We start from the raw sequence: 14,442 nt of genomic DNA on the forward strand, positions 1-14,442 counted from the left end.
ATTTTTATTTCAAAGAAGTGTACATGAAGGAAACCCAGAGGTAGAGGTCAGAGCAGTGAGGAACCAGCCAGTTGGGGGATTAGTGCATTGTCATTGAGTGATTTATGAGCAGCAAGGTCTCAATAGCCTCCCTGTCACTTGTCCACTTTGGGGTTATCCCTGCAAGTAAGGTGGGTCATGGGGCTTTCACTTTGCCCTAGCATCCAACATGTGCCAGAAACTGTGCTTGATACTTTATTCTCATTTAGAAAAAAAAAAAATCCTCTTCATAAATGTACCCTTCAAATATTATTATACCCCTTTGATAGAGATGGACAGTGAGGCTCAGTGAAGTTGAGCAGCTACATAGGACACAGAAGTAAACACATTACTAGGATTCAAACTCAGGCCAGTGGGACCAAAAAACCCCATGTTCCTTTGCTTGTCAGATTCCTTCAGATTCTGTGGACACCAGAGTTTCAAGGGAAAGTGAATAAACTGGCCCACACAGGACGCTTCAGACAGATGACTTGGCATAGACCACCAGAAAACCAGAGAAAGACTCTTCCCGCCAGACTCATGGGTCAGCCTCATCTTTTTGCAAAATGGAAAGCCCCAGTGCCAGGACTTTCCAGTTCTTGAGGAGGATCAGATGATGTGGCTGAAATAACCCTGGACTAGGAATCAGAAATGAATAATTAAGGCATGGTTCTGCCCCTCTTCTTGTGTGATCATATATGAACCACTTATACCCTTTTGAACCACAGTCTCCCATGTACAGACTAATGACAATGCCTGCAAAAATCACATATGTGTACCTTCATTCTGCCCTTTTAACAATATCTGTGTGGCAATGCTCAGTATTCATGGTGAACGTTCCTAATGAAATTGTACCTAGAGCCATCTGGATCACTGCTGAAATAATCATCTGAATTTCTCGTCCTTGGTGTAGGTATCCTAGGAATATCTTGCCTGCTTAGACCCTCTATAAAAGCTCTGTGCATCCTGCCACTGAGGACTCTGAAGAGGTAGCAGTCTTCTGAAAGGTAGGTTTACTTAATTTTGATTTTTTTTTCAAAGAGTTTGAAATAATTGACCTGCTATGAGTATCCTTATAATAGTAGTAATGTTCCTATGTACATGTAAAATAGAACTTTCAAAATGGTAAAATTTCAGGGCTAGATTCCCTTGGAGAATTTACCGTCTTTTGACTTCTATTTGTAGCTGCCATTTTAAAAATTGGGGTATAAATATTATGTCAGTTAAATAAAAGAATGATGACTTCACTTTCTGAAGAAAGCATTCCCCTTCTTTTCCATGAAATGTAGCTTACCTGTTACCTGACTGACATGCCATTATATTATCCTCCCCACAGCAGTTACACATATTTAATAATTTTTATGTGTAAAAAGTAAGGTTAAACAGCTACAAAGTCAAGTTGTTATGTTTTGCATGACTTTGAGAATGCTAGTGGAATGGAAATGAAGTTAGGAGCAGCAGAAGGAGGCTCTGGTGAAACAGATCTCCTTCAGTGGCATGGTACAATTCGTGGTCAGAGGAAGTCCTAGGGCATATGCTGGGACAGACAGTGAAGGGTAGGTCTTACAAAGAGGCTTTATGTTACAGTAAAATAATCACTTATCTGTATGCATCTTTGAATGATTTCACCGGATATGTTGAATATGTATTTTTAAAAATAGCAGCAAAGGGCCTCTAATCCCAGCACTTTGGGAGGCCGAGATGGGTGGATCCACTTGAGGTCAGGAGTTTGAGACCAGCCTGGCCAATATGGTGAAACCCTGTCTCTACCAAAAATACAAAAATTAGCCAGACGTGGTGGCGAGTGCCTGTAATCCCAGCTACTCAGGAGGCTGAGGCAGGAGAATTCCTTGAACCCAGGAGGTGGAGGTTGCAGTGAGCCAAGATCGTGCCATTGCACTCCAACCTAGGCGACAGAGTGAGACCCTGCCACACACACACAAAAAAACCATAATAATAATAATAATAGCAAGAAAGTAGGAGCAATGCACTACTCTGGTAATCTCTAGCATGTCGTCAGGGGACTGTGCTCATGTAACCCCTCCCTAGGACTCGCATTTACTCCTCTCCTTTTCTGTCACCTCATCTCATCTTTACTCCTTTAACAATATCTCTCATTGCCAGGTCTCAGACAATTTAACATGTATAATAAATATGTATATTGAATAATCCTATGTGCCAGAACACAGAGATACTATACTCCTTTTCCTGCTTCCAGTTAAGTCCCAGTTTCCTGTATCCACTTTACAACGTCAGCCAGCTCATCCTTCATGCTGCCTTCCCTTTCCCTCTCTTTCCACAGTCACTTGAAACCCATGGTTTATGCAAAATTTGCAAAGTTGGGCAGGATTGCCCCTAGAGTTGTAGAACTGTGAGACATTGCTGCATCTTGTCGTGGGACGAGGCAGGCATCTTTACTTCCTAATGTGCCAGATTTTTCTCTGGCAGGTCACCTGCCTGTTTAGATGGTTTACCTGGAAAACAAAGTTTAAAGGCAGTAAATGAAATGAGGTGAAATGGAGCACTGGTGTTATGTGCCTTTTCATATGAGCCTTTGCATGTAATTATTTGATCCTTTTGTTATTGTTTGGGTTAGTGTTTTAAGCCCTGAAGGAGGGCTTTCTTTTTTGAGATGGAGTCTCGCTCTGTCGCCCAGGCTGGAGTACAGTGGTGCGATCTCAGCTAATTGCAACCTCTACCTCCTGGGTTTAAGCAATTTTCATGCCTCAGCCTCCCAAGTAGCTGGGATTACAAGCGCCCGCCACCAGGCACACTTATTTTTGTATTTTTAGTAGAGATGGGGTTTTACCATGTTGGCCAGGCTGGTCTTGAACCCCTGACATCAAGTGATCCACCCACCTCAGCCTCCCAAAGTGCAGGGATTACAGGCGTGAGCCATCACACCCGGCTAGAAGTTTCTTTTTAAACATAAAAGCTGTCGATATAAAATATATTGTTTCTGGAAGGGTGGCATTTTAATATCAATAATTACTGATAAAAAGAACTGTAGACTATTTAAGATTTAGAAACCCTACTTACTCCTAGAAAGACTTCTATTTTCTCTCCTAAAAGTAAAAAGTATGTGCCTGATGTCTCCAAAACCCCTTTGCTATTTCTTCTCTTTATAAAGACTGACTCTGAGTTCTACTGTTTGCTGTGTGCTCTTAGTGAACTCAACCTCTTGGAACTCTGGTTACTTCCTCCGTAAAATGAAGCTAGTTATGGGAACTGCTCAGAGAATAGTTGTGAAGTATTAACTGACAATTTATGTAAAGTGGTTAGCAAGGTGGCTGGTATACAGAAGCTTTCAAGAAGTGGAAGCCATAATGATTACAATTAGAAGGAATTGTGCAATTACCAACTCTGGGTTGGCATTTTAGGATTTTCAGTATTCTGTTTCTCGTGGGATATTATCTATTGCAGTTTTCAATGAGGCAGGATTTAGAGATATCTGAGACCAAAGAAATAAGGTAAAATAACGTGGCAAAGTACCATGTAGATAATCACTGGTAGTTGTGATTCTGTATAAGCCTCATTGCTTTGAGATTAAATGCCACCAGTCTAAGAGCTAGAATTGATTGATGTTCTATCATTCTATCATTTAACTTTATGCTGTGTTTTCATTCCAAGTCTTCTCATGTACTTGGCAAGATGATCAAGGAAGCCCTGAGCCTGGCTTCTATTTCTACTTAAAACTTAACTCAAATGTCACCAAATGAGGGAAAGGACGGAGGTTAAGTATTTTGAGGAGAGGTGTTAGGAAATGTAAAGGAATGTTTCCTAAATGTTTTTACTTGTTTCCATTTCCAGTATGGCTAAGTAAGTTCTACTGGACCTGAAATTCTCACAGATATCAACTATAAAGTACCAAAAGACCAAAAACAAAAAAAAAAGAAAAAAAAAGAAAAGAAAAAAGAAATTACCCGGAAGCACTAGAGAATAAAAATAAGCAGACAGATTCTGGAGGGGAGCTGAAATTCAAAACTTGGAAGCACAGATCAGTCCAGAGTGAGTTTCCTATTTTATAACTTTTAGAGTGAGAACAGGCTAAAATTAATGTCACTTTGGGTGGCCATTCTCCAATAGAAAACTCACAGTGTTTTTGGTTTGAAGACCCAAAAAACAGGGTTCAGGGCAATCATAGCCACAGGAAAATGAATTTAGAATCTTGGAAAGAAGAGAGGCAGAGAGGAGAAGCTCCCAAATCTGTATATAAACACTACCCAAATTTCTGGTTGACCCTTGAATTTATTAATATGAGACAAACTAAACTTTCAGACAAAAAGAGTTACCAGAGATGAAGAATAACATTTCATGATAGTAAATCATTATATTAAGAAGATGTAAGAATTGTAGGTGAATATGCACTTGATAAAATTCCAAGTGAGATCACATCATGTAAAAATCTGTCATGTGTATATTCTTGATGGAGCAGACACAAATTATCACAAAGATAAAAGAACTGAACTGAGATTTGAGCTGCTACCCAAGAGATAGTTTTAAATTTGAGAATAACTAATTGCCTGCTAAAACAAGTAAATCAATACCCTTCAGAAAACTATAACAGGATTGAAACTCTTCATACAATAACATCAATACTTGCATATCATACAACCCCAAATTACACGCTATATGAAAACCCAATAAAATATGACTTATTCTGAAGACAAAAAGCAATTATCTGAGACCAATTCCAAGATGAGCCAGATGTGGGAATTAACAAAGATTTTAAAGTGGCTATTATAACCATGATCCACAAATAATAGGAAAATAAACTCATGATGAATAAGAAGGTAGTAAACAGAAACTGCAAAAAGAACCAAATAGAAATCCTGAAACTGAAAAATACAGTATTTGAAATAAAAATTCATTGAGTATACTTACAGCAACTGGAGGTAACAAAGGGAAGTGTTAGTGAACTTAAAGATAGATCCATAGAAATTTTCTTTTGGAAGAACAGACAGAAAAAACGACTTAAAACAACTGAATAGAAAAAATAAACAGAGACTCAGGGACCTGTGTAACAGAAATTAAAATGTCTAGCTTACATGTAATTGGAGTCTCAGAAGGAGAAGAAAAAGAGAATGAAACAGAAAATAGTATTTGAAGAAATAATGGGCCCAAATTTTCAAATTTGGTGAAATACATAAATGCATAGATCAAGAAATGCAGTGAACCCCAAATGGGATACATTTGAAGAAAACTGTGCATAGGTACATCATCTTCCAACTGGTGAGGACCAACAATAAAGAGAGAATCTTGATAGTAGCCAGAGAAAAATGGCACATTATCTTCGGTGGAACAATGCTTTAAATGAACACTGACTTCTCATCAGAATTTATAAAGGCCAGAAAAAGTGAAATGATATTTTTAAAGTACAAACCACGGGGGAAAAAAAAAGCAGAAAACTGTTAATCCGAATTCTATGTGTAGTGAAAATATCCTTTGTGAGTAAAGGCAAATTAAGGACATTTTCAGATAAAAGGAAACTAAGAGCATTTATTATCAGCAGACCTGCACCACAGAAATGCTAAAGGAAAGATTGTTCAGGCTAAAGTGAGATAACACCAGATGGAATCTTAAATCTTCAAGAAGGAATGAATAAATATTGGAAATTGTAAATATAAAAGACTATTTTTTCATGATAAGATCTTTAACTACACAGGACCTGTTAAAGCAAAAATTATAACATTGTCTTGTGGTGTTTATAATGTAATATGTACAGATGTAATCCATATGACTTTATGGCATAAAGAATGGAGGTGGTGGCAAATGAATTTATACAGTTGCAAGGTTTTCCAATTTTATATGAGATAGTATAAAATTAAATCTAAGTAGACTGTGAAAGATCAAGAATATATGTTTTAATTCCTAGAAAAACTACTGAAAATCCAAAGATAAAATAGAATCCTAAATTTAAAAAAAAAAAATGATCCAAAGATTGCAGAAGGAAGAAAAAGAAAAACAAGAAGTGGAGGAGCAAACAGAAAACAAATAATAAACTTGCAGCTCTAAATGCAACCATATCAGCAATCAGATTAAATGTCAGTGGACTAATCACTAATTAAAATGTAGCGGTGTCATAGCAAAATTCTACCTGATGTACAAAGAAGAGCTGGTACAATTCTACTGAACTATTCCAAAAAATTGAAGAGGAGCAACTCCTCCCAAACTCATTCTATGAGTCACCCTGATACCAAACCTGACAAACACACAATGAAGAAAAGAAATAAACAGGCCAATATCCCTGATGAACACAGAGGCAAAAATCCTCAACAAAATACTAGCAAACCAAATTCAACAGCACATCAAAAAGTTAATTTACCATGATCAAGTAGGCTTCATTCTGGCATGCAAATTTGGTTCAACATATGCAAATAAAAATGTGATTCACCACATAAATAGGATTTTTAAAAAGCCTTAGAACCATCTCAATAGATGTAGAAAAAGCTTTTGCTATAATCCAACATCCCTTCATGATAAAAAACTTCAAGAAACTAGGCACTGAAGAACATACCTCTAAATAATAAGAGCCATCTATGATAAAACCACAGCCAATATCATACTGAATGGGCAAAAACTGAAAGCATTACCCTTGTGAACTGGAACAAGACAAAGATGCCCACTCTTACTACTCCTATTCAACATAGTACTGGAAGTGCTAGCCAGAGCAATCAGGCAAGAGAAAGACATAAAATGCATCTAAATAGGAAAAGAAGAAATCAAACTATCTCTCTTTGCAGACAATATGATTCTATTCCTAAAAAACTCAAAGACTCCACCAAAAGCCTCCTAGAACTCAGAAACAACTTTAGTAAAGTTTCAGGACATTAAATCAATGTACAGAAATCAGTAGCATTTCTGTACTCTAATAATGTTCAAGCTGAGGGCCAAATCAAGAAGGAAATCCCATTTACAATAGCTGGAAAAAATAGAAGTATATAAAATACTTAGGAATACATCTATCTACAAGGGGAACCACAAAACACTACTAAAAGAAATCATAGATGACACAAACAAATGGAAAAACATTCCATACTCATGGATTGGAAGAATCAATTTCATTAATGTGGCCATACTGCCCAAAATAATCTACAGGTTTTATACAGGTAGTTTATAAAACTACCCTACCATATTTCACAGAACTGGAAAAAACTATTATAAAGTACACGTGGAATCAAAAAAGAGCCTGAATAGCCAAAGCAAACTTAAACAAAAGAACAAAGCTGGAGGCACACATTTTCCAACTCCAAGCTACACTACAAGGCTACAGTAACCAAACCAGTATAGTACTGGTACAAAACAGACACAGAAACCAATGGAACAGACTAGAGAACCCAGAAATAAAGCTGCACACTTACAACCACCTGATCTTCAACAAAATTAACAAAAGCAATGGAGAAAGGATTCCTTATTTAATAAATGGTGCTGAGATAGCTGGCTAGCCATATACAGAAGAATGAAACTGGACCCCTACATTTCACCATATACAAAGCTAGCTCCATATGGAGTAAAGATTTAAATGTAAGAACTCAAAGTATGAGAATCCTAGAGGAAAACCTAGGAAACACCATTCTAGACATCAGCCTTGGGAAAGAATTTATGACTAAGTCCTCAAAAGCAATTGCAACAAAACCAAAAATTGACAAGTGGGACTAATCAAACCAAAGAGCTTCTGCACAGCAAAGGAAACTGTCAACAGAGTAAACAACCTACAGTATGACAGAAAATATTCACAAATTACACAACCACTAAAGGTCTAATATCCAGAATCTATAGGGAACTTAAACGATTGAACAAGCAAAAACCAACCCCATTAAAAAATGGGCAAAAGACATGAACAGAAACTTCTCAAAGGGAGACAGACATACAAGTGGCCAACAAACATGAAAAAATGCTCATTGTCACTAATCATCTGAGAAATACAAATCAAAACCACCATGAGATACCGTCTCACACCAGTCAGAATGACTAAAGTAAAATAAAAACAAAACGAAACTAAACAAACAAAAAAACATGTTGGTGAGGCTGCTGGGAAACAGGAATGCTTATACACTGTTGGTGGGAATGTAAATTAGTTCAGCCACTGTGGAAAGCAGTTTCGTGATTTCCCAAAGAACTTAAAACAGAACTACCATTTGATCCAGCAATTCCATTACTGTGTATAGATCCAAAAGAAAACAAATCATTCTACCAAAGACACATGTACTTGCATGTTCATTGTCACAGGACTATTCACAATAGCGAAGATATGGACTCAACCTAGGTGCCCATCAATGGTGGATCAGATAAAGAAAATTTGGTACATGTATATCATGGGATATTATGCAGTAATAAAAAAGAATCAAATCATGTCCTTTGCAGCAACATGGATGCAGCCAGACACCATTATCCTAGCAAATTAATGCAGGAACAGAAAACTAAATGCCACGTGTTCTCACTTATAAGTAGGAACTAAACTTTGGGTACTTGTGGATGTGAAGATGGTAACAATAGACACTGGGGACTACTAGAGCAGGGAAGAAGGGAGGGGGGAAAAGTTGAAAAACCAAATGGTGGGTACTATGCTTAGTACCTGGGTAATGCTACCATTCATATCCCAAACCTCAGCGTGATGCAATATACCCAGGTAACAAACCTGCAAATATACCCCCTGAATCTAAAATGAAAGTTGAAAAAATAAACAAATAAAAACAGATGAATGATTTTTTTTTAAAAAGACCTAAGCCCAAGGGCTTTATGAATGCAAGCTACTTTCAAATGATTGACAAAATGAATAAATTTTGTGGGCAAAGAAACCAAACAAACAAAAATAAATAAATATACAAAAAAATGCAGAGATGATTTGTATAAAAAATCAAGAACAGCTATATTCTGTTAAGAGATAGCCTTTAAATATAAAAACACAGATAGGTTTAAAATAAATTGATGGAAATAGATACACCATGGAAACAGCATAGGAAGTCTAGAGTGGCTATATTAATATCAGACAAACTAAACTTTAAGACAAAAAATATTATCAGAGATAGAGAAGAAGAATGTGTCATAATAAAGGAGTCATTATATTAAGAAGACATAAAGATTATACATGAATATAGACTTGATAAAATTCCAAGTGAGATCACTTTATGTCTTTTCGAATCTAGAATTTTTTGAGGACTATCTCAATCATGAGTCAAAAGACACAAGTGGCTCATCACTTTAAGCTAACAATCATTTAATAAAATCATGGAATAAAAACTCAACACAGGTGAAAAAATGTAATTGGAGAGTATAGAGATCTCAGTATAACTGCTGCTAAGTTTTTTATTATAATGTTTTACAACACGTGTTTGCTTCATTTAATGCATTGTATATGTTTAAGTACCTCCCATGATCTACGATCAAGTTGGATGCCTTCATAATTCTTCAAACAGAGTACATATTTAATTAGTATGCACCAGAACGGGCATTAAGCCTATGCTGGTTGGTGCCTCTACCATAGTAATTGTTAAATAGTTTAAATATCGCCTGTCTTAGTCCATCTGTTTCCGCTATAACAGAACACCCGAGATTGGGCAATTTATTAAAAGAAAATAAAATTATTTGGTTTATGGTTCTGGAAGTTGGGAAGTACAACAGCATGGTGCTGGCATCTGGTGAGGGCCTTTGTGCTTGTCATCCCATGGAGGCAGGCAGAAGGGCAAGAGAAAATGAAAATGAGCAAATGAGAGGGCCAAACTCATTTTTATAATAACTCACTCATGATAACAAACCTATTTTCTTCATAATGATGTTAATCCATTTATGAAGGTAGAGCTCTCAAGACCTAATCATCTCTTAATGGTCCCATCTCTTGATGGTCCCACTTCTTAATACCATCACAATGGCAGTTAAATTTTAACATAATTTTTGGAGGGGACATTTAAATGATAACATAACCCCTGCTTACTATAGTTATATAAGTTCAAAGTGTTTCCTCCATTTGCCAGTGGAAGAATCTATGGCTCTAAGAGGTTCATACTGTGTTGTCCAATGTCATACAACGAATGGATAGCAGAGCCAGCCTTCAAATCTGAATCTGTCTGTTTCCAAAGCTGCTTCCACTGCACAGCATCGTTTTTCTCTGGTGAAACACCACTGACTCATTTTTGTTAGGGTATGCATATGAGGAACTACAGTGCTATTTTGTGGACTCCCTTGAAGATAAATGAACATTTTTATGGTATGTCTGGCTACATTCTGGATATAGTCAATTTATGGGTTAGAATTCATGTACTGTGAAATCACCATTGGAGTCATGGCTGTGAGACTAGGGAAACTTGGTATTTCACGTAGAGGTAGACCATGATTTTGGCCCAGTTTTGTGAGTACCCTAAAGTACAAATTATTAAACCTGAAAATGTCATGTGTATATTCTTGAAAAAGTTGTGTGCTTCTGGCTGGGCACAGTGGGTCATGCCTGTAATCCCACTTTGGGAGGCCAAGGTGGGTGGATTTCTTGAGGCCAGGAGTTCGAGACCAGCTTGGGCAACACGATGAAACTCCATCTCTACTAAAAATACAAAAATTAGCCAGGCATGATGCTGCTTGGGAGTCTGAGCTGCTTGGGAGGCTGAGACAAAAGAATCACTGGACTCCAGGAAGCAGAGGCTGCAGTGAGCCAAGATGACTCCACTGCACAACACAGCCAGACTCTGTCTCAAAAAAAAAAAAAAGAGTGTATTTCCAATAGACATGTTTATATTAAGAATTTGGAATTTATGGACAACTTTTCCAGATCTCCATGTACTCTGTGACATGAGAGAAAAACAGCAAGTATGGATCTTCACCTAGCCTGGGGCAGAATTTTACAGCAGTGCATGAAGTTTGGAGGGATAAATGATTTCTAAATGATGTTTAAGGGTCTATGCATTTGTGTTTTACTTGTAATTAGTAGAACTACAATTATTTCTTAGAGCCAACATTTCAGACTTTTAAAATGTTACTATGTATCGAATGCCACACTGGCTGATTTTGAAAATATTCTCTCTAAATCTTTACAATGATCTTAGAAATATATATTATCCCTATTTTAGAAATAAGGACACTGAAGCTTCTATATTTTTTCCTCGTAACTAGAAGGCTAGTATGTTTGATCATCTTCATGGCATAGGACCCGAGCAATAAGCTATGGCTTCACTGTACTTGCTTCTGGGGTTTTCTATGTCATTTCCATGTTATATGTGAGGTGTCCTAGCCTGGAGTCGGGTGACATGGATCCTTGTTATGGATCTTACTAGTTAGCTAAGAAATCTCAACTTCCTTCAGGGTAGCTTATAAACTATTTTAAATAAGGTTACTAACATATATATAGAAAATCAGGAAACAAATCTGCTAACCACTACTGCTAATAGAGTTGCAAATATACATTTAGCATGAGAATTCACTCAAGTTTTCTGACAAGCAGAGCAAAGAGGGAAACAGAAGTTTCATATTCTTGTAATCAAAAAAGTTAAAATGTCAGAAATTCCTCATATGACCTCTAAGATCCCTTCTTATTTCTGAGATTTTATAAAAACAGATGTAATAACACCCAAAATTCAGAATCTTAATAGGATTAAATAAAATCATATTTGTGAGTGAATGTTAGCTTACTGTTTTTCTTCTTATATAACTCCAATAAAGGCTCATGGTAGAAATCTCAGGACAGTCAGACTATAGTTAGCTTTGTTAAAACCCCATACTCTGAATTTCTGTGGGTAAACTAGTCTCTAAGTATGCCTGTGTTGTCAGTAACTGTGCGAAAGACTTTTACGATCTTGTTCACACAAAGCAGATGTTATTGTCCATGTTTCATAAATTAGGAAACTGAGCCCCTGAGAAATGATGTAATTTGACCAAGGCCACAGAGAAGTATTTTAGTCAGAATTTGAACCCCTATCTCTCTGTCACCAAGGCCTATGTTTTTTCCAGTACACTGAATCATTTCTAAACTATTGAATAATTTAACAGTTTGGGCATTATTTCTAAAAACGATTCCAGTTTATAAAGTGGTCTGCATGAAGAACCAGCACATATCGGATTAGAATTCATGTACTGTGAAATCACCAGTGGATTCATGGCTCAGAAAGCTCCACATCGCCCCTGACAACATCCAGAGAACTTTAAATATCTATATTTTGTTTTTTAAGAAGCAATTTCTTCATCAAGACCTGAGGACTTGGAGAGTGACAGAGAGTTAAGGTTGCCTGGGGACCATTAGTGACAGCTTTGCCAATACAGTTGGAATGTTCCTCAACTGTAAAGCTTATTTAATGAAAAGAGACCCAAGAAACCTTTCTACTAATGTGTGGTGCTCTCTTGTCAGTTTGAAATGAGCAAACTGTCAGCTTGCCGATTACCATGCACACAGTATATGCTCATTAAATCATGCACTGTGGGTTTCTTCAGGTTGTCAAACTGCTTAATTGAAAAAATGTGTAGTGTCGCTCTTATGGGAAAGAGGCAAGAATCAAAGGGCTGGAGAGCTTACTCTTAATATTTCAGTTTGCTTTTAACTGCAGCCAGAAATTGTTCTGTTTTACAGTTTTGATTAAAGGACTGTTCCTTCTGTATTTTTCTTGTTTTGTTTATAATTCAAACACTGTAATTATAATGGAGTTGCTTTTATAATAGAGCTACTAAATCATTCTGCCAGCTGATGAAAACTAAAGGGAAGGGCTCATTTTCTTGTGCCATAACTGTAAGGCCAACTTGGGTGTGTTGAGGCTGAAACAAACTGGAAATCAAGAGCTCCAGATGGATTTTAGTCTTGCGAAATCTCTGCTTCAGTGTTTGCATTTTGTAGGAGGGTTAGGCCTTATCATCACCTCAGTGTGTGGGTTAATCCTTTCTGACAGAAATGCCCTTAGGCTAGTAGGGTTTTTCAATTTGTTTGTATGGTAGCTTTAAAAAATACCAATGCCCATACAGAAGAAATCAGAATCCTTGGGGGTAAAGTGCTTTAAAAGCCCCAGGGGATTCCAGTATGAGCCAGGGTTGAGAGAGACTAGCCTAAATGGACTTGAGTTGTCCAGTAGCTCCTCAAGACTAATCTTACCAGCTGTTATCATCAACCCTGCTCACATCAACTAATGTTTTCTAAAGGCTTATACAACCTTTAAGGTTTCAGAAGGTTAAAAGCTCTGATTTCTGGGCTCCACTTAGATCTGTTAAATAAGATTCTTTGGGGTCAGGGCCCAGGAATCTGTTTTTAATAAGAGCTCTGGGTGATTCTTATGTACTAAGGTTTGAGAATTTGCTAAAGAAGCAAGGTGATATTTATAAGTGGGGTTCAGTGAAACTTCAGAGGAGAGTTTGCAAATCACAGTAAATTGAAGGCAAGGTTTTTTATGCTTTTTAAATGGTAGTGATTTTGGTACATTCATTTGGGTCTAACTGGAGTCATGCATGGTTATAATAGCATCAACTTTATTTAGGGGGAAAAGACCCCCACTATCTAGTGCCATGTAAGACCTGGGAATACACACATATTCTATTGCCTTTTTAATCTTTAGGTACCGGGGCCTAATGACTAGGGCCAATGTATTTTTCAAAGGCCTATGAAAATATTCAGAACTAACAGAGCGAGAAAAATTACTTTGATTTCAGTGTATGCAGAAATTGCACAATCCGAACAATGTCATGTTTAATGATATGTCAATAAATGAAATTTTATGCTATTGTGATTAATTACTAAATTTAATAGTTATTAAGATGTCTACTCTTAGAGACATTTTGTGAGTTAGCTTTTCTCAGTTCTTAAGAATTGCTGAAACTGAATGATGATTACTGGGAAATTTTAGGCAATTTAAAAAATTAAATTAACCAAATTATACATAAGCAAATAATTTTAAATGCAAAAGTATAAAAATATTTTTCACTGATCTCATATATAAAAACTGTTTCGTGTATGTCGAATAAAATTTATAGAAGTCCATTGGTTTGGACTGAAATACTGAACCACTGAACCAAACTCAGCAGACCAAACCAAAATAGAATTACTTATGCTGAAGTTTTGGCCACCAAGCCAAAACCAAGTTTTTCATCTGACCTTCTAAGAAATCAGCAAGGAGAACCAGTAGCCAAATCCTCAACTAGACCAGTTGTAGCCAATATGATAAGGATGTCCCTCTGCTTTAATCTTTACAAGGAAAGTAACTTGGAAACAACCAATTTGCTTTAGGTTCTTTGTTTCTGCTTTCTTCATCCCTTTTCTAGCTGTAAAGGAAACCTCCTCTGCTCAGCTCATTGGAACACTCATTCTTTTTTATACAGTGAGGTTTTGTCTGATTCTAGAATCACAAATAAAAGCCAATTAAGATCTTTAAACTAAATTTGTTTCAATTTTGTCTTTTGACCTGTAAGTATATCTGATATAATATGGGGTTGAGCCTCTCAAAGAAAATGAGCCTAAAGCCTAGG

The 14,442-nt window shown here is 36.7% G+C and overlaps 1 protein-coding gene across 27 annotated transcripts in view; it reads left to right on the plus strand.

Moving 5' to 3' along the window:
• The window catches only part of FHIT (fragile histidine triad diadenosine triphosphatase), a 1,506,756-nt gene that overhangs the window by 428,904 nt on the left and 1,063,410 nt on the right, over positions 1-14,442 (plus strand). For all 27 annotated transcript variants that reach the window (XM_063722037.1, XM_063722040.1, XM_063722039.1 and 24 more), the window contains one exon: positions 932-1,025. The gene's annotated coding sequence lies outside the window, so the exon portion shown is untranslated. The remainder of the gene's footprint in view (positions 1-931; positions 1,026-14,442) is intronic.

This window comes from Pongo abelii, chromosome 2 (genome assembly GCF_028885655.2).
Source record: "Pongo abelii isolate AG06213 chromosome 2, NHGRI_mPonAbe1-v2.0_pri, whole genome shotgun sequence".
Lineage (NCBI taxonomy): Eukaryota > Metazoa > Chordata > Mammalia > Primates > Hominidae > Pongo > Pongo abelii.